The 25,908-nt window shown below is 40.6% G+C and overlaps 2 long non-coding RNA genes and 1 other non-coding gene across 3 annotated transcripts in view; 2 read left to right on the plus strand and 1 right to left on the minus strand.

Moving 5' to 3' along the window:
- The first annotated feature begins 923 nt into the window (after positions 1 to 923).
- The window catches only part of LOC109678765 (uncharacterized), a 30,238-nt gene continuing 5,253 nt past the window's right edge, over positions 924 to 25,908 (plus strand). The window contains exons 1-2 of the long non-coding RNA XR_002211711.2: positions 924 to 1,057; positions 10,961 to 11,110. This is a non-coding gene — a long non-coding RNA (uncharacterized lncRNA). The remainder of the gene's footprint in view (positions 1,058 to 10,960; positions 11,111 to 25,908) is intronic.
- The window catches only part of LOC141421695 (uncharacterized), a 61,478-nt gene continuing 52,919 nt past the window's right edge, over positions 17,350 to 25,908 (minus strand). The window contains exon 3 of the long non-coding RNA XR_012446363.1: positions 17,350 to 17,674. This is a non-coding gene — a long non-coding RNA (uncharacterized lncRNA). The remainder of the gene's footprint in view (positions 17,675 to 25,908) is intronic.
- LOC141421825 (U6atac minor spliceosomal RNA) lies at positions 21,833 to 21,955 on the plus strand. Its single transcript, XR_012446515.1, has one exon. It is a non-coding gene; the product is annotated as a U6atac minor spliceosomal RNA (small nuclear RNA).

Below are 25,908 nucleotides of genomic sequence, written 5' to 3' on the forward strand. Positions count from 1 at the left end.
TAGTAGACTTCAAAACAATTTAAGCAAAGATTTTTTTTAAGCCAACAGTTTCCAACTTGAGAACTATTTATATAAAAGGAAGCCTAAATATTTTTTTAGTACTTTGAAGATAAATATTATGACTAAGTATGAAAAGGCTGGATTTCAAACTTCCAAGAAAGCTATTCCTTCCTTCAAATAAAAAGAGTTTTAACGAGAAAACTCCTGTTCATAAAGCGTAAGCCTCCAGATAATTTTGAAAAGCTGGAAATAATTTTTAAATATAATTTAATCATTATCCATTGACTCAACAAACATTTATAAAGAGTGGATGTTGATGACGAGTACAACCCTGGTTGCTGGGAATGCAATGACAAGTCTTAAAAACAACCTTTTGCCTTTAGTTTATTGTCTAATTGGAAGACAAACTCAACAGTAAGCACTAAATGTCAGCAGAAGCAAGTGAAGGTGGTAGAAGATCATAAAAATAAGAGAACATATGAAAGGATCTGGAAGTCTTCTCCAAAAGGTGACACTTGAACTCAGATCACAAGGATGGTATATTAGTTTCCAAGGCTGTCATAACAAAACAGTACAAACTGGGTGTCTGAAAATAACAGAAATGTAGTCTCTCACAGTTATGGAAGTTAGAAGTCCAAAATTAAAGTATCAGCAGGGCTATGCTCCCTTCTGGCCTCTTCTTAGCTCCTGGTGATGGTTTTCAATCCTAAACATCATTTGGCTTGCAGCTGCATCACTCCAGGCTCTGCCTTGGATATCACATGTTGTTCACCCTGTGACTTTCATGACCTTTCTGTTGGGACACCAGTTATTTTGGATTAAGAACCTACCATATTCCAAGATGATCTCATCTCAAGTAACTACATCTTTAATGACCCTATTTCCAAATAAGATCACATTCTGAATTCCTAGGGGTTGGGACTTCAGCATATCTTTTTAGGGGACTCAATGCAACCCATCACAGATAACCAGGAGGATTCAGGTGGGGCAGAAGGAAGGACCCACCAAAAACCCTGTGGCAGGAAAGAGGATAGCACATCTGAGGAACAGAAGCAAGGTAAGTGATCATCCATGGTCTCCCTTCTTGACTTAGTTTGCTGTGCCAATTTTTTTCATGAAAGCTCATCAAAACTGTGATGATAGTCACCTTGATCAGAATCAGAGAGCATGCCATGACACTATGTTTCTGAGATCCTCCTGGATAAATCCCACAGAGATTTCCTGGACACCATCTCTCTCAGTAGCTACAACTGAAACATAATTTAAAATAATTTGCCCTTCACTCCTTCAGGTCCTAGGGAACTTTGCATATAGTTTGAAATCTCAGAATAAATTACTAAACCAAGCCTCATTTAAAAAATAAATACATAATCAGATGAAGAAAAACACCTTGATGATCTCTTTCATGGTACAAAACAAGCTCCTTCCCAGAAGGCTGCATCTGAATGAGCCGCGCTTGTTTTCTGAATCCAGATCATATCCATAACCAATTCTGAGACCACAAATCAAGATGCAAAGCCTGGTTAGGCAATTCTTATAAACCCTTCATCTGCTTACAACATGGGTTGCAACAGATCCCAAAGGATGGAGAAACTCCACAGTTTATGCTGGACTAACTGAACAGTGCTAGAATGTCAAAGAAACCATGGACCAGTAAAGAGCTGGATCCAATTTGGAGTTATTGTTCTAGAGAGAGTGGGGTGGCTGCATATGTGTGCGTGTGTATGTGTGTGTGTGTGTGTGTGTGTGTGTGTGTGTGTGTTGTTTTGTTGTTATCCAGACCACAGTTTATTTTGGAACAGGTTCTTCCAAGAAGTTTCATGGGACACTGAGAACATCATGTATTCTCAGGTCAGCTTTTCCTGGAATACAAAACAAGTCACTTGAGATCCATCAAGTAATCCATTTGTCCCCCATTCACAAGCTTTATTTAACTTCCAGGAGCCCGGCGACCTATGCAGCACTAAGGTTTTTGTTGATACAAACTTCAAAACTAAATTCCTCCTGACTTTGTCAGCTTTGTTGCACCTCAAAGCTCCAAGAACAAGCCTGGCTAATGCAATATAGAGAGGACATCAGCACTTTTATGCTCCCCTGCCCTCTCCTATTCTGTTCATGTCATTTGTAATAGAGGCAATAAGACACTCCCAAGTTCTTGAATTCTGAGCCAGGAGGTTCCCTAGAACTGACCCTTACTAGTTAAGAAGCCAGTAAGGAACCACTATCAGGTTGAGGAGTTAAGTTAGAGATAGAGCTGCATCCTGGAATAACACCTGGAACCAGGAGATGTGCGTTTCATTGTGACTCTGTCTACCAGGTACTATTTGACTCTAGGAAAATAACCAGGTTTCTTTGAGACTCAGTTCCCTTTCTTTCATTAGGTATGCCATGTGCCTCGTGTACTTTGCAGGGTTATTGAATGGACTGGGTGAACTAATTATGGGAAAACACTTTGAAAATGATTATTAAAAAAACATGAATATCGAACATCTAATTATTAATTCCTTCATCTCCATATATCTCTCTGAAATCAGTTTCTCTGACTATGAGCCTCTGTTCCTTCAGTTACCAGTCATAGGAAACAGAGCATCCCTGTATCTCCCAAAGGAATACGTCTACCCCCCTCCTCCACTGTCTTCCATCATCACACCTGCTCACTCACAGTAACGTATTTAAGTCCAGTGGCTATCAACTCAAACTGTATATTAGAATTAGTAAAGTCATTTTTTAATTGCCAATGCTTGAACCCTAGCCCAAAAGCTTTAATTCAGTTGATCTGGGCAATCAATAATTCATAGTTTTACAAACACTTCTGGTGACTTTAACTTGCAGCCATGATTCTTTTTATGCCACTGTTTAGAAGCTCACAAATCTAAAATCACAATAATAATAAATATTTATTGAACAGTTATAGTGCACCAGACATTATGTTAGGTACTTAAATGCATCAACTCACTTATTCCTCACATCTACCCTCTGATATAAGTGCCTTTACTAACTCCTTTGGCAGAAAGAAACTGAAGTGCCTCAAACTTAGGCACCTCACTGCCCAACACACAGAAACTGAATGATAGGGGTAGAAGTGACTCTGTCTGACAGGGACACTGAAGTCAGGTGATTGGTAAATGAACTTGGAAGAACACTGATAAATCCGACTTTAATAGGGGAAAAGAGAGAAGTGACGAAGTTCTCAATTCATCATGCCAAAATGCATCTTAAAACTCAAAAACCTTCAGAAGCAGCATGATTTTCTTTCCCATATGTCAAATGTATGGTTGACCCTGGAATGCATTAAAATTTGAAGTTTAATTTAATTTTACAGTTCATTCCATAAAGCAGTTATCTCATTCTCAGATTTCATAGTCTAAAGAAAAATATAAATGGTGAGGTTTCGGGGAGGAAGGAAACTGGGGACTTCCAAATCTTTTCCAAGTAAGTGAGATCTCCCTCCCTTTTCTTTCCTCCTTCCCTCCCATCCCACAAGCCACAGCAATATGTAATGTGTAATAAACTTAGACCACCTATAAGCTGTGGAATCTCTGTCTTCTGTGTTTGGATAGAACAGAACTCACTCTCTTGAAAATGTTTAAGTTCTGTGGTTTCCTGATTGTGCTCACAGAGCCCTGGGGTTTCCTAGGGCATCCTGAGTAAGGGGAGGTACTTAGAGGGAGGGAACAAGGCAATGCTGGAAATGCTGAGGGCTCCTGGTCACTCCTTTTCCACAACCACTCAACTTTGATTTCCTGACCTCTTAAACTTTACATAAGCTTCAGTTTGAAGAATGGACTGTTCCTCTGTTCAAATACAAAAGTTTGAAAACCACTGTTTTAGTTAATGAGCTACAATTCAGAGCCTACATAAATTGCCAATGTTCAAATAATACAAAGTATATTAATCCTAAACCTGTACTAAGCCAACATGGATGACTCTGAAGGTACCACAAGGTCTTACCATGAAGTAGTGGTTAATAAAAGATGACCATAGAAAGATGATAACAGCATTTACCATTCTTGGCTGTTCCAATAAATTGTATGTACACAAAATAGAACTTCTAAGTTGCTCTAAGAAGAAGTGGAGGTGCTGCTTAAAGACAGATCTGAAAGGAGCTGGACAACTCCTAGTGCTCCAGGGTATTCAGACATCTTGCTCTGCCTTCCTGACCCATGCAACCAGAGGCAACAGCATAGGCTGCTGCGCTGAGGAGCACACAGAACCACATTGCCAAATGGCATTGTATAATTATTTCCTGTGATGCTTAAAGTGAGAAATCTAATCATATTTTAAAAATAACATTCATGTCATTTTCTGATTACAAAAGTAGTATTTTGATAGGTAACTGACTTCATTCCACTTCTGCTTGCTGCTCCAATCTCCAAAGCCAAGAATTACAAAGCCTTCCTTCTTATTTAAAATGGAGAGAAGGAAAAATTATAGGGAGAAAAATGTTATTACTAGTTCAGCGAATTAAAGTGCAGCAAAAGGTTCTTTGTTTGCAGGAATGAAACAAGTTGTATACATGTCACAAATATTTTCTCTCTTCAGTAAAAACTGAAGAGCATCGCTATTATGGCTACACGATATATCTATTATATATAGACATAATAGCTTCCTGCACTGTGTTTAGTCACTCTCCTATTACTGACGTTTAAGATTACTTCTATTTTTGACTTTTTATAGGTAACATGGTGATGAACATTTCTGAGCATAAATCTTAGCCTGCCCAGAAAATGATTCCCTCTAGATAAGTATGTTTATTGTTACAAGCAGCGACACCACAGTTTTTCACACCAGGTTTCAATGAGCTTTGCCTTTCTACCCCTACTGTTGGCCATTGCGGGTTCTTTCATTCTTTGTGACCTTTCTTTACTCGATGCCTTCAACGGTTTCTGGCTCTGCCTCTAGGCATCTGTCCTATTTTGTTTTCAAAGATTCTTCTGAGGATTCCAATTCCATTCAGCCATGTCAGGTGTCCTGGCCGTTAGGTCTGAGCTCCTAATCAGGACAGTGCTCTCATTGGAGAGGCAATGCACTCTCTTAGCATCTTAAATCCCACTAGGCTTCATGGCCATTCCCCAGGATCTTTGAGTACGTAACCTGGCTTTTTTTATTCTCCTCTTCTTCTAATACTCCTGTGTTTTCAAAGCATATATTAAAATAGGCAGAAAACAGACTTTGTAACATAAACCTGTACTTTGTGAACTTTTTTTCCATGGGAAATCCCTTATGCTTAGAGCAAAAGTATGGCTTTATATAATTCTTTTAGATCAGAGTTTCACTGGGGAATGTGGCAGAGTTGCTGAAATTTCCACTCATTAGCATCCTAGATGTAGTTAAACACCTTTCTATATTCACTGCTCCAAACAGAATAAGCCCACTAATCTGTACCAGCCATCTCCCTATGGCTAAATTAAATGAAACCAATTTTAAAGTCTCTGGAATCTCAAGGAGGTGTCAAACATATCCATGTGTTTTCATTTCTTAATGATTTCACATTTTGGCATTTTCAGACTCTGAAAAAAATCAGTTTGAGAGTGCTTGTTTCAAAATTCTCTGATAAAGGATCAACATCATCTGGAAAGTCCCACCCAGTCACTGTCACCGTCTCCCACCACAGCTTCTCCATGCATCCTGCCTTCCTTCAAAGCAAGAGGGTTTATGAAATGCCACAGAAGGGACAGCAGTCCAGTGTGAGCTCTGATGAATCCTTCTGCCAGGCATTCAGTGGAGAGAGTTCTAGATAAAAATCAATGCTTCTCTGCTCTGCTACAAAACCTGCATGAAGAGTCTTCCCCGTGCATAAACACATTTGATAAGACTACATAGACCATCCCACCTAGGAAACTGAGACTATTTAAAATGCAATCTTTCTCTTCCTGCTGCACTCTATGGTGTCCATTTGAATTAGAAAATGAAACTTACCAAGGCTGAAATTTGTCCCAAATAAACCTGATAACCATGGTATTTGTTAAAATTTTGAAATCCTCAGCGTCAACTGGTAAATAGCTATATTTCTAACATACCCCATCCCTGCACCAGGCCTCAGAGGCCTTCCACCCCAGGATCCAGCAACTGAAGAGTTAAAATCCGGCACAGCAGAGGACTCTAGCTCCACAACCTAGCATCACTGGGCCAGGGTCTATTTCAACTGATGATATAGTGCAGTAGCAATAAATATTTTAATATCATTCTTGAACTATACTAACATGTCACTAGTCTCATAAAATTTAAGGAATGTGTGTTTACTACAGCTTTAGTGGAATGTTTTATTCTCACCTTCAAGTATTTACTAGCTATTTACTAGACTTCTGCTCAGTGGTGAGGAGTGCACGGTCCCCCTCCAGGAAGCTTACAATCTAGTGCAAAGATAGCTAACTAAAAATGTCATTTCAACACCATGTAATAAATGCTACAATGGAGCAGCTACAGTTGTTATGAGAGCTGAGAGAGAGGGCATAGCTTGGCTCACAGGAGGAGGCAATAGTAGAGATGAAACTTTAGTGCACATCTACATAAGCCATGGGGGCAAGACAAGTGTACTTGGAAGGTACAATCAAAGCAAACAGCCTATGGAAAGACCTGGAAGCCAAAAAGAAGCAGGCAAGTTTAGGAAATGATAAATAGTTCAAGGGGTTGCACAGAAGGAAGTGAGGCAACATGAAGTTAAGAAGTTAAGCCAAAGAATGGTTTGCTTCTCACATCTCACAACTGCATTTAAGCTGAGGATGAATCGTGGTTGGCCATTTTCGTTCCTGGATATCTCAGAGGACTTATGGTACCAAGCCACACTCAAAGTTGCCAAGATTCTGCTGACTGTGTTACTCCCAAAATTACTCTGGAAGTCCACAGCAAACACATTTGCTATGAATAAGAAGATTAGCAAGGAGGAGTTGGTAGTGGGTTCTTGGGATGACAAGGCCCATGTCAACATTCCTCAAAACTGATGGGACCCACATGGATAGCCTGGTACCTCAGGCATCCATGCATACCTGTTGGATGGATAGATGGATGGATGGATTGATGGATAGATGGATGGATGGATGGAAGTTTTGAAGTTTGAGGACGAGGGATTTAGAGAACTTTATCACTACTTCACTCTTTCCCTCACCCCCTGCTTCTTGCTTTCCAATCCCTTTGTCTGTCTTTTTCCCTTATTCTTCAGTGACTGGTAGCCTGGGATTACCAACTCATTCTACTTTTTCCTGCACTTTTGTAGTTTTAAACACCAAAACCCTGCATCCCTGGATTCCTTTCCTCCCCATCCCAGTCCCAACAAACTGGAATGGTTTGTCATCCTCCTGATGAGCAGCTTCTTTTTATGGGATGAAGATAATGGGACACTTCAATCACTTCAGTAGCAAGAAATCATTAGTGAGGGAAGGATGCCAATGCCTCACATAAATGTGCCAGATAAACAAGGCAGGAAAGGAAATTCTAACATGGAACAGCATAGGTAAAGGCATGGAATTACTCCATCTAAATGAAATAGAGGTCCAAAGATCAGCAGGAGGTAGGAGGAAAGAGATGGAGAGACTTCTAATTCTCAAGACAGATTTTTCAGAAATGAAGCAGCAGATTCACTCATGTTCATATGCAAGTCACAGTTGCTGAAAAGAAACACTTTTGACTGCCACTTTAGAGGAGCTGTGCTCTCACTCTCATCTTCTGCTATGAATAATCAAGAATTTTCAAAACTTCCCACTATTCCCAGGGGAGAGTGTGGTCTGGATCCAATCCTATCTATTATATTCACCCTGCTAGTTCCTGCTGTTAATGTGAATAAATAAAAAATCTGATGTGACTAAGCACCACCACAGGCTGCATGGTGTAGAAAAAGGCTAATTTATTTCTGATCTACTACTTAAGTATAAACATCTGACTCAGAGCAGCTCACCTTCTCTCCAGGGACTCAAACAGCTAAGTTGATGAAACACCTGAATATTATGCAGCAGACCTGGGATTCATTTCTTTTCTCTTCTCTTCTAACTCTTTGCTCAAAACATCTGTTCTCCCTGTGGAAGCATGAGTTCATCAGCAGAACAACATCATAGCAGTCCTATATAAAAAATGTATTCTTGACTAGCATACTTCAACATGGCTTCCTTAACTACCCTGATAATCAAACAACTTACACCAAAGTTCCTTTGTATTACACAGCCCATCAAAATAACTGCCTATCATCTATGCCACATTGAATTATGTTGGCATTATATAGGGCCACTATTAGGTGTGCCCATCATTCCCCCTTCTTCCTTCCTAACAGAGCCACAGTTTATTCAGGTGTCACACAACCAAGGGTTTTCGGATGGTGACTACACCAACTAAAGGCAATCCCATCTTTCAAATGGTAGGCTCAGAACCAGGCATACAATACAGTGGTGAACAATGAGATGCAAGAATGCAAGAAGTCCACTGGGGGCTTTTTCCATGATGAATAGAGTAGTTGGAAGACCCTGGGGGTGTCCTTTATAGATGTAATCCCTGCCTGACACTGTGGCAGCCGTTTTGCTGCCAGCCTGAAGAATGCTGCCAATGCTGAGAATGGCAGAGAGAGGCAGAAAGACCCACAGAACAGATCATGAGGCCAGTGCTTCTATCCTAAAATCTACAGCACCTGGATACTTGTCTGAAGGGTGATTTGGTTGGTGGGGGGAGGGGGGCACTAATTCCACTCAGCTAATTCAGTACTAATTCAAAAATCATTTTTTACTAATTTTCAGTGAGCAAATCATGTTTTACTCTGATACTTTAAACAATATTCATAGTTGGTAGCAATAAGATATCAAAGTGAAAATTGTGAGAGGATGTTATATCCTTGATAAAAATAAAAACAAAAGAGAAGCTTGAAATGGAAAGGAAACACACAGCAGGTGAGGACCTTTGAGAGGACTTCCCTCTCCCATTATTAGCAGAATTTTGCCATTTGAGACACATAGTACAACTGAAAAATTCTTGAGATGGATTCAGAAGTTAACTTGCACTGGAAAGATGGATAGCAAGTAGAACGGGACCAAACGGGGGTCAATAAATAATACAGGTGGCCAATGTTGGTGTTTGACCAAATGGTACAAGTATAGAATTGAAGAATTCAGGTGAAAATTAATGTAAATGTTCATTTATATTGAAGTCCATGAGGGTCCTTTGAATATGAGATTATTTTGTTTCATGATCAATAAGACAAATCTTCAAGCTATGTTTTTCAATATGGTGGAGGATTTGCTCTGAGCTACCTGCACCCAATTATCCAAGGCCTCTTTGAAAGTAATGTCCAAGGAAATATGCGAGTTCCTAAATGTTTCAAAGCCTATATTTAGATAATACATAATTCAAAGATCTATGAAGATAATGAAAAAAAGACGGTACATGAGAAGCACTGAGAAAGTGCCTTATATATACGGTAAAGTCTTAAATTTTTAAATTCTATTTCCTTTCTCTTCCCCCTGCCAACATGTTGAAGTGGTCTATTCTACTTCTTAGAATATATGCTAAGTCCACCTTCCGATGAGTAATTACAGCCATAAGTTGAGACTCATTTAATTGGGACTCTGTTGAACTCCTTTCTATAACCCAGAAACTAGCACAGAACCTGAATGTAGAAAAGACCCAAAAAGGAAGAGAAGGAGAAAAGAAAAGAGGCAGAGAAGAAGCAACAACAAGCAGAATGGGGAATGTTTAAGTTCTGGACCAGTGCTACCCCGTACCAATGTAAAACAAGCCACACATGTGAATGCATAATGTAATTTAATGCTTTCTAGTAGTCACATTAAAAGAAGTAAAAAAAAAAAAAAAAGAAAAGAAAAGAAACTACCAGGTATAGTGGTACATACCTGTAGTTCCAACTCTCAGGAGGTAGAGACAGGAGGATCATGAGTTCAAAGGCCAGCCTGGGCCACATAGGGAAATCCTGAATTTAAAAAAAAGAGAAGGAAGGAAAGAGAGAGCAAGAGAAAAGGAAAGAAAGAAAGAGGTGAGATTAATGTAATATACTTAGTATATTTATATTTATACCTAGAATATTTATGCCAGATTATATCAAGCATAATAAATCTAAAATGTCACCATGTCAATATGTAATAAATATGAAAAAAAATTATGAAAATTTTTTTTAAGTCTTCCAAATTGGTTGTGCCTTTTATAGTCATTGAGCATCTCAATTCAGACTGAACATAGTTCAAGGGTTCAACAGGCACATGTGGTTAGAGGCTACCATACTGAATAGGGCAGCTGTAGAGTCTACACACCTCCTCAGTGCCTTTCCATTTCAAAAGCCCTGAATCTCAGCAAAATGCCCCACCTACTTTAACATGTCAGCTCCTTACCAATCCCTATCTCACCCCAGCTCATGAGCACTCTTAATTCATTCTGACTTAGAAAATATATTATCCCATCTCCCTGACCTAAAATTTCATTAATCTGATGTTATAAGGTATTAATCAGCCTAAGTGCTAACATTCCCAAGTAACATCCTGATTTTTAATAGGTGTTGAAAAGGAAGACTCTCTCTTCCCAACAAAGTATTTACACATCTCCTATTCTGAAAGACATGTGAAAGGGAACTTCAGCTAGCCCCCTTTATGAAGGCACCTCAGCAGATCCTTGGCACACCTGTATAGTATACAGACTCACAGAGCACAGAAGTGATCATCTTCCAGTTGCCAGTGACAAACACTATGTCTTGCATGGAGGGAATGCAGGGTTCCCCAGCAGGAAAAAGAAATTCATGGGGCATGATTAATGTTGCCCAGTGGGAAAAACAAAATGACATCGTGGGAAGAAATAAGATGGAAGAACTCCCTTAAAAGCTTGGATCAGAGAGTAGGATACATCTGACTAACCTTCAGGGGTTGTGGGAAAGGACATTTATGCATTCATTCAGCAAATATTTCTTAAGCTTCTCTGATATGCCAGGCTCTGTACATGGCGCGGGGCACATGAATGTAAGGCATTGTTCCTATACTTACAGAGCTCTGGAGTAAAGAAGAAACACGTGATGAAAGCTGGTCTATGACGGAGGGATTTACAAAGAGGAGGCGGTTGAAGAAGAGGGAGTGAATATTTAGGAAGTTCTGGGATGGCTTCAGAAAGGAAGAAAACATGAAGTCTTAAAGGATAAGTATGCATCTGCCAATTAAATTTAATGTGTGCAACACCTGTGCAGGCAAGAGTGCTGGTATACAACTGTAATCCCAGTACCTGGGAGACTGAGGCAGGAGAAAGGAGAGTTTAAGGCCAGCCTAGGCTATATAGCAAGACCTCATTTCCAAAAAATTTTCGTTTAATGCATATAAAAGAAGAGCAGCTCAGATTAATTACAGTAGAGCACTAGATGGAAAGTGGAGGGCTGCGGGAGACGGTGTTAAAAAAGCAGACTGAGCACAAATCACAAAGGGCTTTGCATGCTATGCACAGGGACTAAGACTGTAGCCCATAGGTGAAGTGGAACCATTCAAAAGCTTGAAGCAGGTACATGACAGAATAGCATTTCTCTGCCCACATGAAGTTAGAAATGACCATGTGACTTGTTTTGGCCAATTGAATGTGAATAGAGGTGATATGGGTCACTTCCGGGTGGAGGTTTAAGACTCAGTAAGTGTTCTGTCACATACTCTTTCACTTCTAGAAAATGATCAGTGATTTTAAGACAGTAGCTCCTCTGTCACCTGGGGTCCTGAGTGATTGTCATGAGCAGAGCCCTCCTGCTGGATGACAGTGAACTTGTAGCAACACTAAGAAAAAACTTCTTTTTGTCTTAGCCACTTTGATTTAGAGGTTGTTTTATTGTTGCACTAAAACTACAGGCCATCCTGACTGATGTAGCAGGAACAGCAGGATCAGATTTATATTTGTAAAAGGTGATGGATGGCAATATAGAGGATGAACTAGAGGTAAAAGAAAGTTAATTACAGTCAAGGAAACCAATAGGGAGAGACTGCACTAGCCCAGGAAAGAGATAATAAAAGTCTAAAATTAGAGCAAAAATAGTGGGGGTAAAGAAATCAGTTACACTTAAGAAATACTTCTATTGTAATATCAACAGAATTTAGTGACTAATGAAATGTGGTTTATAGATGTTTTATCTACTTATTTTTACAAACAAATTACCCCAAAACTTATCATCCTAAAACAAAGATAAATATGTACTGACTCACAGTCCTCATGAGCCAAGATGATCAAATATAGCTTAACTGGGATTTTGGCTCATTATCTCTCATGAGGTTGCCTTGTCAAGGTGTTGGCCAGAGCTGAAGGTTTGACAAAAATTAAAGGATCCATTTCCAAGATGGCCACACACATGGTTGGTGAGTGGATGCTAACCTTTGGCAAGAGCTTCAAGATCCTCGCCATATGGGCCTCCTCATGAGGCTTCTTGATTGTCTTCATGACATGCCAGCTGGCTTTCCCTAGAATAAATGATTCAAAAGAGAACATGGTGACTTGGCAATTTCCCTTATGACCTAGCCTTAGAAGCCACACACCACCACTTCTCACATATTCTTTGGCCACAAAGAACCATGACACATTGTAGAAATGGAGGTGAAGATAACCAAGGACCAGCTTGGAGCATCATTGCCACAGTAAGATAGAAGTAAAGTAGCCAACTATAAAACTTTTAACTTGACTGGTTTAACAATGGAATTAAGTAAGGTGAAGAATAGGAGGAGGAGGAAGAGAAGAAGATGAGGAAGGGGAAGAGGGATGAGGAGGAGGAAGGAGGAAAAGAAGAAGAGGATACAGGAGATAATTAGTTCAATTTTGGACCTGTCATGGAAGACCCTAACAAATATACAAACAGAGATGACTAAGCATCATTTGAAAATAAGAAACTCTGAAGAGGTAGTGATTTAGGAGTCAATATTATCTAAGTGGTGAAGGCCAAAAGTAAAATGGTCCAGTAAGTGTGCACAGAAAGAAAAGAGAAGAAACAAAATGTAGAAACCTTATGGAAGGAGGCTAAGGCAGGAGAATGGCAAGTAGGAGACCAGCCTGGGCTACACAGCAAGACCCTGCTCACTTAAATGCAAGATTTCTCCATTGACATAAACCTTCTTCTCATGCCACAGAGGTAACCTCCCCATAATAAAGGTAACCCCCCCATAATGGACCCATAGTGTAATACCTTGAGTACAAAACAACCACTACCCACCCATTATGTGATAACATGTACATACAATAATGAAAAACTCCTTTACCATCGTCTACCATGCTCTATCCATCGGTGATACAGAATGAATGGGTCAGACAGAGCACTACCTCCTCTTCCCAAACAGCGACGCCTTCATAAGAAGGTCAAGATGTTGACAAGATTCTTAGGTGACTATATCGCTTGGTGGCCACTCTTAGGGTATAGGATTATAGGGTAGGAACCCACAATCACAGGATTTGAAACTAGTAAGGAGGGATAATCTTGATGAATCTTCTTAAGACAAAATAAGACCCAAGAAGATTGTTACTTGCTCAAAATCACATAGCTTTTTCACTCTTTTTTTCCCTTTTGGTTTTTGGGTTTTTTTTTTCCCCCTTTGGGCATAGGGACAGAGAGTCCAGTGCTCTTTTAATTCAAATCACATTACTTCACACATACTCCTAACATCAGGGGAAAATGATGTTCAGTAGTCTAGTAGTCATCTCCCTCTTAACATGCCTAAAGTGGATCTCTTGATTTTTCTCAATGTATATTTCATCTTCCCCATAAAAATAAAAACCCACCCACACCCCGGAAATCTTCCTTAACTTCCCTCTCTCTCTCTAACCTTCATAGCACTTACAAACACCTGACATTGTTTACATTTTTATTTGCATATTATCATTTCCTCCCGTACTGGAATGCTCCATGGAAGCATTTTGGTTTCTGAAAAATCTTCAGTGTCTGAAAGTACCTAGCACATAGTAGGTGCCCAGCCAATATTTTTGGATAATCAATTAGTATTAAATCTTAAGGTCAGGAAATACTCAAATGACAATATTATTTTTAGCCAAGAGAGCTTAATATGGGCACTTACCAGGAACTGAAAGCTTTAATAAATGTCACTGTCATTCCTACTGCTAGCATAGTTGCTTCGGTTTGGAGGCATCCACAGCTCCTCTGAGATCTTCATCTAGGATCCAATACCAGCCCACTAATAAACTCGGGAGCAGTGACCCTGAAATGATGGGAGATAATTTGGGAAAACCAAAACTCATTACTACTCCAAATTGGTGACTATGTCCATATACTGTCAGTATCCACTGAGCCTCCCTCACTCCTAAACATCATCCTGCCAGGAAATTACAGGAACAAACTAGGTCACAAAGCAATGAAGGACATTGGTGTGAGGGATTCAAATCCACTAATTCATTCATTCAGAAAAAACTTTCATTGGTGGAATTTTATGCAGCCATGAAGAAGAACGAAATGTTATCATTCGCTGGTAAATGGATGGAATTGGAGAACATCATTCTGAGTGAGGTTAGCCTGGCTCAAAAGACCAAAAATCGTATGTTCTCCCTCATATGTGGACATTAGATCAAGGGCAAACACAACAAGGGGATTGGACTATGAGCACATGATAAAAGCGAGAGCACACAAGGGAGGGGTGAGGATAGGTAAGACACCTAAAAAACTAGCTAGCATTTGTTGCCCTTAATGCAGAGAAACTAAAGCAGATACCTTAAAGCAACTGAGGCCAATAGGAAAAGGGGACCAGGAACTAGAGAAAAGGTTAGATTAAAAAGAATTAACCTAGAAGGTAACACCCATGCACAGGAAATCAATGTGAGTCAATGCCCTGTATAGCTATCCTTATCTCAACCAGCAAAACCCCTTGTTCCTTCCTATTATTGCTTATACTCTCTCTACAACAAAATTAGAGATAAGGGCAAAATAGTTTCTGCTGGGTATTGAGGGGGGGAGCGGGAGGGGGTGGAGTGGGTGGTAAGGGAGGGGGTGGGGGCAGGGGGGAGAAATAAACCAAGCCTTGTATGCACATATGAATAATAAAAGAAAAATGAAAAAAAAAAAACAAAAAAAAAAAAAGAAGTAAAATTCAGTCAGATGTTCCCATGTATTTAGCACCTCTCTAACGCTTGCTAATCTCCTGTTTTAATAAAGAATGTGCTGGAATTTGGGAAAAAAAAAAAAAAAACTTTCATTGGGTGAATGCTATGCACCAGACACTGCTAGCTGCCTAGGTGAAAATCCTTCTGGAACAGTGTTGGTTGTTTTTGATCAAGGCATGATAGTTATTATTACTGCTGTCACCATCATCTTCATGATTACTCATGCAAAGCTGGAGCCATGTAAGTGCTCCCCCTGGGAACCTAAGGAAAGGCCTCTAGGTGTCCCCAACTTACTTTTCCTACCATGGAAAGTGATGATGACATTTATCCAACAGTCTCACCTGCAACCACCCATAAGTTGTTTTCTCCTAAAAACTGGTCTCTGGGACTAGCGGTGTGGCTCAGGTGGTAGTGCTTGCCTAACATCTGAAAGGCCTGGGTTTAATCCCCAGAATGAGAAGAGGAGAAAGAGAAACAGAAACAGAGAGAAAGAGAGAGAATGGACCTCTCTGTCTTTGGACCATAGTACCTAAGTCATGGGAATGAGAGGAAGCAAGCATTTGGTTTTGTTCTGTCTCCTTGCTTTCGTAATATTTTCCCAGTTATAATTTAATATTCACAGTGCTGTAAATCCTGAGGATGATGATGGGTAAGTGAATGACTGAGGTGTACTTATTTTCATTCCAAAAGCTAGATCTTGGTGCCTACCATTTTTCAGCAACATGACCTGTTGCTATATATCATGATACAACAGAAACCATTTAGAAGATAACAAGATACTATCATTACTGCATTCAGAAATTGATAACACATGAGAAATTAAAGGGCTCAACTTTTGCCACATCTTTTAAAGACATTTCCAAGAGCTAATAGTTTTTAAAATAAACTAGGTAAAAAGAAGAATTTGCCTGTGCTGAAATCTGGCAAATAACCTAAATTTATCTTTGAATCTATTAGACAACTCCCTTCTGTCTGACCCTCACGAAGACTCCCTTTATCATCTTGGGATCTTGACTTCCTTCCACATATCCATAGGACTTCCCTTCATCCCCCAATGGGCCTACAAGTCTTAACACGATGCATAAATTTCCTTGGGCTGCTATAACAAATTGCCACAAAGTGGACAATTTAAGTTTCTGTTAGCTTAGCCTAACAGAAACTCATCCTCTTACAATTCTAAAGGGTAGAAGTTTGAAAACAGCACATCTTCAGAGCCATCCTTTTTTTGAAGTCTCCAGGAATTAATCATTCCTGCCTCTTCCACTTTCTGCTGGTTGCCAGAAATTCTTGGCACTCCTTGCCTTGTGGCTGCCTCACTCTGATTTCTGCCTCTGTCTTCATTCACATGCCTGTACTCCCTCTCTGTGTGTCTCTCTGTCCAAATCTCCCTCTTCTCATGAGGACACCAGTCATTGGATTTAAGACCCATTCTAATCCAGCGTGACCTCAGCTTGACTTGATGACACCTGCCAAGCCCTCTTTCCACATAAAGTGACATTCACAGTTATTAGGGGTTAGGACATCAACATTTCATTTTGGAAGGCACAATCCAGCCCATAATAATGCCCAAGCTCTGAGTCTTCTAATCAGAAAGATTCCACCAAATGGCATTATAACATGAGCCAGCCCTCAGATTCTCTGGGCCTTGCCTGTGAAACTGGAATAATGCCTTTCTGACTTGCTGTCCTTGCTGCCAGTTACAAGGAAATAGCTTCCTTCATTCTCCCTTCTTTCCTTTACTCTCTCATTCCTTCTTTTCTTCCTCCCTACCCTCTCTCTTTCTGCTTTTCCTTCTTTTCTTCCTCCTTTCCTTGCTTCCTTTTCACAAAACATTTGAGTATTTCCCATGTACCAGCCTCATGTTGGTGCTGTGGAGGATAAGATAAAGAAGCGAGATTCCCACATTCAAAATTTAGGAATGTTCTTTTGTACACAGAAATCATAGTATAAGGCAGAAAGTGTTCACTGGCAAAAGAGAATCATAGACAAAGTAGCACAGAGAAAATAGATCGATTCCTGCTGGGGAGAACCAAGCAAGACATTCGAGCTTGACCTTAAAGAATATGTAGAATTAGGTTTTCAGAGATCAGAAGAAGAGTTCCCAGTTGACCTGGGAGCAAAAATATAGAGACAAGAAGGTACAGCATATTTGTACATTTCTCAGTGTGTCAGAGGCCCCTCAACCCCATTTCAGAAATTTTAATAGAATTTAAGATTTCAGAATTTTAATAGACTGGAAAGAAGCAAGCACCAAAAGGCCAATCACAATGCTTATCTCTGGGTATGTATTTTTCAAATTTTCTCTAATGAGCATGCATTATTTTCAATTAGGAAGATAGTTATTTTATTTCCATTATTTGAGATTTTCAAACCACCTTTAAATGGGCACAAAAGAAGAACACTAATATTCTCAGATCAAGAATTATGTGTGAGACAATCACGATCACATCAGTGATGGCAGAGGGGAAGAAGGTGGCCAGGAGAGGCAGTTGATCAATCAATGGGTTCCTGCAGGTTTGCATTGGCATTTTCATCTCCACTTGAAAACCAAGCAGAACTTGGGTTTTTCCTATAGGTAAGCGACGTCTGCCCTCTGCTGGTAACTCAAAAGTTACCAATTACCAGGGTTTGCCTTCTCCATCTGTCAAGGCAAAGTGAAGAGGCAAAAAAAAAAGAAAAAGAAAAACATAAAATCATCATTCTGATCTTTTTTTTTTTCCTTTTTCTTTTATTATTCATATGTGCATACAAGGCTTGGTTCATTTCTCCCCCCTGCCCCCACCCCCTCCCTTACCACCCACTCCACCCCCTCCCGCTTCCCCCCTCAATACCCAGGAGAAACTATTTTGCCCTTATTTCTAATTTTGTTGTAGAGAGAGTATAAGCAATAACAGGAAGGAACAAGGGGTTTTGCTGGTTGAGATAAGGATAGCTATACAGGGCATTGACTCACATTGATTTCCTGTGCATGTGTGTTACCTTCTAGGTTAATTCTTTTTGATCTAACCTTTTCTCTAGTACCTGTTCCCCTTTTCCTATTGGCCTCAGTTGCTTTAAGGTATCTGCTTTAGTTTCTCTGCGTTAAGGGCAACAAATGCTAGCTAGTTTTTTAGGTGTCTTACCTATCCTCACCCCACCCTTGTGTGCTCTCGCTTTTATCATGTGCTCATAGTCCAATCCCCTTGTTGTGTTTGCCCTTGATCTAATGTCCACATATGAGGGAGAACATTAAAGTCATTCGTTTGTTACTTTGTTAGGAATTTTTTATTTCTGGAAACATACTCTTGTATCACAGAGAAAATCCCATGTGTTCACTTTCCCTCCTGGGCCCCTAGTACAGCCCATCCTCAGCTGGGACTTCAAACCACCATCCTGGCAGGAGCAGTCATTCGTTCACTGGGCAGCGGAGCAAGTTTGGTTTGGTTTGCAGGGTGAAGGGAGATGGGATAAGTGCAGTGCCCTCATACTGCCTGGGTTCGGGTAAGGGGTTTGCAGAAAATGACCTGGAAAGTCACTAATGCAGAAAGCAATCAGATGGGTCTCCCAACTCAAGAGCTTTCATTAGAGTTTTTTCTGAATGAGACTAAATTCTCAAACTCATCTCTTTAGGCTATTTCTTGGTTGTAGGGACTGTCCTGTTCAGTGTGGACATTTAGCAGCATACCATAACATGACCCCCTCAGTTGGGACAACCAAAATCTCTGGACATTGCCAAATGCCCTTCCATTGTGGTGGGGGGGGCAGTTTAGAGGGCAGAATCACCTGCTGCTGAGAACAACTTACTCTCAGTTCCAGCTTCCTTTCCTTTTAAACCATCAATCTTTTATTTTTCTTTTGGTGGGATGGCTTCACACTTGCAAAGCAGGCAGTGTACAACTTGAGTCCATTTTGCTCTGGATATTTTTTGGAGATGGGGGTCTCCCTAACTCTTTGCCTGGGGCTAGCCTCGAGCCTCCGTCCTCCTGAGCGTAGTCTCCCAAGTAGCCAGGATTACAAGTGTGAGCCACCAGTGCCCTGTTCCATTAATCTTCTTGATTGCCATCAATCTTCTTGTGTGCAAATACACAGGAATTGCAAGGACAAAAAACTCTCCATGTCACCAGGGTAAGCCCTTCAACTGCCTGGGATTTAGTTTTATCAACTGTAAAAAGCTGATGTCATAACTTATATCCTCCAAGACAGTTGTTTGTCTAGTTAACAAAAACTTACTAAGCAGCCATTATGTGTGAGGCAGCATGCAGAAGACCTTCACAAGAAACATGCAAGCCAGGTACTGGTGGCTTGTGCCTGCAATCCTAGCTACTTTGGAGGCAAAGATCAGAAGGATCACTGTTCAAAGCCAGCCCTGGGCAAATAATTCATGAGACCCTGTCTCTAAAAAACCCATCACAAAAAAAGGCTGGCAGAATAGCTCAAGTGGTAGATCACCTGCCTAATAAGCATGAGGCCCTGAGTTCAAACCCTAGTACTGCAAAAAGAGACAAGTAAGTTCCTCTCAGGAACTTCATTTGTCAGTACTGAATGTGAATGCTCATGTTTTTGAGCAGAGATATTAATGTGTCTGGTCTAAGGGTGTATCCACAAAATGTGCTGGGGTGTTATATAATATACATGGACACTGTTTTACCTTTCTAAAATCCAAAATCATCTGAATTCCAAAGCACATACAGCCTCAAAATCTTGGGATAAGGGATTGTGGCTGAGTATACCAATTAACAGGAAAATGAGCAAAATGAGGCAATACTTTCACAATGGATGCATCTACTGTCTCATCTGCATCTTGCACCATGACATACAGTGAACTTTTGAGATAAATGGGAAAAGATAGGGGTGTGCTTTAGCATAGGGAACCATGTGAATTTAGCACCAAAAAACAGCAAAAGTAGCCTCTGTCCAAAGACGCCAGTCCTAATGTACAACCATTCCCCTGGGAGAGAAGAGGCCATATGTCATTGCAAAAGCAGCCCAAACCCTCTCTGCAGCCCCAGCAGCCTCTTATTGGAAACTGCTTCCCTGCAGCTCCACCAGCAGGGACCTATTTCAGCTCGCACAGTGCCTGCTCGGCCCTCAGACCTTCTTCATGGCGGTCCAGCCCTTTAAGCTTAGACCAAAGGGAACATCTCTGTTCTTGGTTCCAGCTCTACTCCAAGTGTGTGTGAGAGATGGGAGAAGGGGAGTGAGCCATGCTCTACCCTGTCGTTTGATGTGCAGAAAGTGTTAGTGGCACAGATCAGTCTGCTCAAAAGAAAGAAGAGATACTTACAGTGAACGCAGCTTTCACAGATGCCCAAGCACTTATCACTCAAAAAGGATCCTAGTTTAAACCAGGGCTTGGTGTCTCAGTGCCACCAACTTTTGGCTACCAAAGGCTTCATTGTTTTCTTGGCTCCATTCTTTACTTCTATTTATTTATTTGAAAACATATACTGAACTATGTCATGTGTCAAATGCTATACTAGATGACAAGAATGTACACACAAATAAGACACGCTCCCTGACTTGGACATGCCATGGTCCAATGAGGGGGACTTCCTTGGACAACAGATTATCTCCAACCACTTTGTTAATAAAGACTATTTTTTCATGTCCCCTGAATTTGTGAACTGAAGTAGGAGTCAGAAAACTAGGGCATGCAGCCAGTTGCATGTCCTTTTAAATAAAGTTTTTACTGAAACACAGCCTCACACATTTACTTTGTGTAATGTCTGCAGCTGCATTTGAACAATATGGTTAGAGCTGAGTTTGCTCTGAATATGAGACAGAGATTGCATGACTTGCAAAGCCTACAATAGTTACTATGTGGCCCTTAATAAAAAGTTTGCTAGTGCCTGGGCTTGAGGATAGGTGGAGAGGAAAGAGCAGAGAAAGCTATGAACCAAGTAAAAGGAAACAAATTGCTGGCAGTCAAGGCCCTGAGAAGAACAGTAAAACAAAAGCATGTAAGCTAACATTTGGTTCAGCTACAAATAACAGAAAGCCCAATTCTGGGTCTTAAGCAAAATACTTGTCATTTCTCCTGCATAGGAGCAGTCAAGAGGTTGACAGTTCAAGGTTGGTTTGATGGCTCCATAGTCATGAGGAAACCATTCATTTTATCTTTCTACTTCCCATCATCCTTAGCAGACTTCGTTCCTCCAGTTTATCTCAAGACCCAATATGGCTACTGGGTTCCAGTAACTACATCTGTGTCCCAGGCGAACAAAAAGAAAGGGCAAAAGAATCGAACTGCCAGCCAAGTTGACTTTCTTAAGAAAATGACCTGCAGTCTCCTTCTCTACTATCTTCATTTCCAACTCATTGCTCCCATAGCTAGCTCTAAGAAAGGTTGAAATGCAGTCTCTCTTTTTTTGTGGTACTGTGGTTTGAACTCAGGGCCTCATGCTTCCTAGGCAAGCACTCTACCACTTGAGCCAGTTCATCAGCACTTGAAATGTAGCCCATTCTGGGATATATAGTGAGACCCTGTCTCAAAAAAAAAAAAACAAAAAAAAAAAACAGATGGAAGGAGGGAGAAAAGGAAGGAGGGGGAGGGAGGAAGAGAGGTGTTCTTTTAACCTTCCTGTCTTTATAACTGATCTGTTTCCTGACTTCCTGAGACAGAAGTCATAGATACAGATAATACTTAAATGTAATTATGACTTCAGAATTTTCTGAAGGTTTTTATGCACATTAAAAAATCATTTTAAAATTAAATTAATCCAAAAATACATTTTGCCCACAGTAGTAATGGCAAGTTCTCCCTAATGGAGTTAAATGAAGTTGTTTCTTTTATTCCAAGTGGCCCACTAAGTGTTGTTTAGTAGCCCACCAAAGGACAGCAGGTTAGCATTCCCCTTGACAAGGAAGGAAGAGGGCCTCAGGCCTGAAAACACACACACAGACAAGTGGCCCACTAAATACTGGCCTTTATAGGCAAGATTTGGAAATGTGCTTTTCAGATGGAAAACCAAGAAGAATTTGAACAGCGTCACAAGGAATCCAGGTTGACACTCAGTAAAATTTTGATGAACATAAAATATATGAATCAAGGAAATGCTCTCCCAAAAGAAGTACAGAATCACCACAAACATGGTAAACACTGATTCTAAAATTCCTCCATAAAGAGTTTTGGTTCAATTTGCCTGTAGAAAAACAGGGGAAAAATGGCCACCAGAGGGTGCTGTATCAAAAGCCAATGGAACTGCAAGAGCCCCATAAATTTCTCATGTACTGAAGACCATTCATGGGTTGTGAACTCAAAGTTCTTAGAGTTGGTTTCCCAGCCATCTGTCCATGAACTGTGCTCTGTGGAAAAGCTCTGCGTCTTTGTAGACTTCCATATCAAGACACGGTTTCTTAGAGGTGAAGAGTCACATGGAATCAACATTGCTCAAACCAGGAACATTGTCAGCTCCACTACAAGCTGGTACCTTTGTGATAATGGTGTCTGTCCTATCCTGTGACTACAGAAATTTACATATGATTAATTTTTGTTTTCCACTTCCCTTAAGTACACTAATGATGAATAAATCAGAATAATATGAGAACATATGAGCCATTACACTTAATTTAACAATTAATAATTAAGATTAAGAGAACTGTTTGTCATTTAGAATCACCAGATTCATCCTTTCAATTACTATCTGGATTTCTTGTAAATTATTTGATTTGTTTAAGCATTATTTACTTTCATTCAAAGGCCCTCACATTTTGCTAATTTGGCATGCCAGATACTCAGCTAATTGTCTCAGTGGAAAACAAAACAAAATATGAAGGATCTTGGCTCTTGAACCACTTTGGTGGTGAAGAAAGCATAGGGCATAAGATAGACCCACCTGCCAATCACATCAGCTGCCAGTTATCTGAGCAGGTCAGTACATGTCTCTCAACCTCAGGGACAATGTTGGACTAGAATAGAGGAATTTGTTCTTTCATAATGAAAGGGGAATGTTCTACCTAGCTCTAGGGAGATGATAGATGTGTTCCATTTGGTTTCACCCAAGTACAGGAGATTTTTCCTGCCATTCCAGACCTTCTCAGGGTTTCTGGAACCATGTCCCACATCAGTCACAGTCCATACTGTCTATACAGATTGACAGGGCCTGTCACAGCTGTGCTGGGTTACATGTGTCAGAGCCAAACAGTGGAGCAAGGGAGAGATTAATTTCTCTCATGCACCCAGGAAGCTGAGTAGTGGGTAAGCCAGCCCTAACATGGCTACTCTAGGAAAAGACTCCTCCATGACCTGTTGAGCCTTCCTTAGCAAGTAGTCACAAATGGCTGGGCATCTTCCAGCATCATGTCTCCATTTCAGGCAGGGAAAGGGCAAAAGGAGAAAGCAGAGAGCCCACACCAGCTAAATTGTCCATTTTTCTTAGGAAAATAACAGCTTTCCTGGAAGCTTCATTCAAAGGAAAATGAAAGCCTTTCATATGCATCTCATTGGGCAGAACTATTCACATGACCTTGAAGAAGGCCTAGGAAATTTTGGATGGGCATATTGCCACCTTGAGCCAAACTGGAGGTACAAGAGAAGGAGGGGAATGGAAGTTGAATAGGTTACTAGCTGCATATTGGGAAGTTTGGGGTCACAAATGGAGGTCTGCATGCAGTCATTAGAAAACATGCAGGTGGCTAAGAGGAAATCCTACTGAAGTTCCTCATGTGAGGGAGGCAGGGTTCATTCCAACAGAGACACAACTCCATTTGACGTCCACCGTTTGGTAAGCCATTCATCAGTGAAGCCTGGTGGCTTCTAGACACCAACTCTGCATCTCCTGGGATGGGGTCCCTTATCCGAGCTCCACTGACTCCCTTCCTATTCACTCCTCCATCTTTTCCACTCCTCCAGCTCTGAGAGTTCTTGGCTGTTCCTCATTTCCCATATCTCTAACCTACACACAGAAATCTGCCCTTTCTGAAGCCTAGACTTTTGAGGAAACCGAAGCCTAGAGAAGTTAAGTAACTTGGCGAACATCACAGAGCTAGTGAGAATGGGAACCTGGGTTAGAATGCATGCAATAATCAAAACATGGAAACAGGCCAAGAACAGCTGTCCATCTCTTCAATGTCACACTACAACATCTAATAGACCCACTCCAGATTTCAGAATGTGAGTTTCTCTGATTTACTCAATCTCTACTATGGATTGGGATATTCAAGGACTCAGTAAGGGTGGATGTTAACTTGCAGAAATCAGTGATGCAAATGATCCTTGACCTGTATCATCACAAATGAGTTTCTCTCCGAAGGAAAGATAGCCCCAAAGGGTACAGTTTTGCTGTCCTCTAGACATGAGCCTCATCGGTTATCTGATTTAACAATCTCATTCCAGTGACTATAGATAACTTCTGTCTCAACTATAATCCTTTGAACCAGGTTTACCATGCTTCTAGTTCCCTTATTAATGAGTTGATTTGATCTGTGGCACATTCATTCTATAGCATGTGAGAGTTATATTTTGAATATTTTGACATTCTTACCTGGCATACTATTGCTCACATGCTTAACCACTGCACTAGAACAAATGAATGAACACTGAAGCAGGAAATATACATTGATCCTGTGTAGGAAGATGATATAAACCAGTACCTGAAAGAATAATGAGCAAAGTAGTGCAGAAGAGTCTTACTTATCTATGTGTCAACTCCCCACAAAGGCACAGAACAGCAGAGGCCACTCTGGGGAAATTCTGTCTGCTGATTCCTTTGGAGTTAAGTGGAAATAAAACATACCTTTGAGCCCAAGATTGGAGCATTCCAAAGAGCAAAGAAATCCCCAGAAGAGTGAACCATGACTCTTTCAAAGGGTACAACCCTCTGGGGATTCTTAAAAGAGAAAACAATACATTTACCAAGATCCTGGCCCAGTGGAAACCAATACCCCCAACTCTAAACTGCCAATAGAAATTGTTTCATTATTGCTGCTTGGAATACATAAAGTGCTTAATAAATATTGAGTGAATGAACAAAGTGCTTCCCAAGGCAGAGAAGTCACTTTCACGAAAATAAATAAATAAAAGTTGTCCTGATTCAATTGGAGACATCTTTCAGGGCTATGAAAGTTATTCTCATTAATTGGGGGAAAGATTAGGACACACATACTTAGTTCCATGTCACAATTAATAACTTGTTAATAGTACTAATGGAGTTTTTAATTACATGGGAAAGACTATGAATTCAAACGTTCAAAAATGGAGACATACATTAAAAACCCATTGCATTCCTGTTAGTTTCTCTTCTGGAGTGGTTATACATGTTTGTAGTTTCCATTTATGGAGAGGTATCAGCAAGAACATGGTGGGGGGTGGGATGAGGAGAATGAGGAAAAAGTGAGAAAGCAGTCATCCAACACAGTTCCCACATCTATGTCAAAGAAATGAGAAGAAAACTCAACCAACAGTGTTCTGAGAGCCAGGCACTGGTGGCTCACACCCATAATCCTGGCTACTCACGAGGCAGAGATCAGGAGGATCACAGTTCAAAGCCAGCCTGGGCAAATAGTTCGCAAGACCCTATCTCGAAAAACCCTTCACAAAAATAGGGTTTGTGGAGTGGCTCAAGATGAAAACCATGAGTTAATGCCCCCGTACCACCAAAAAAAAAAGAGAGAGAGAGAGTGAGCCCCAGGAAATCCCTTCCCTCTTCCCAGCCAGACATGTAACTCTCTCCCAGCTCCCGTGCGCATGGATCTCTTCAGCTCTGGGGCTTTCAAAGGACTACTTATGGTAAACCCATTTTAAGAAAACTTTTGGAGCGGCAATGGTGGAACATGCCTGTAATCCCAGCTACATGGGAAACGGAGGTAAGAGGATCATGTCAGAGGCTGACCTAGGCAAAGTTAGATCAAGACCCTATCTAAAAAACAAACTAAAAGCAAAAGGTTTCAATTCCTGGC

Source organism: Castor canadensis, chromosome 3 (assembly GCF_047511655.1).
Source record: "Castor canadensis chromosome 3, mCasCan1.hap1v2, whole genome shotgun sequence".
NCBI lineage: Eukaryota > Metazoa > Chordata > Mammalia > Rodentia > Castoridae > Castor > Castor canadensis.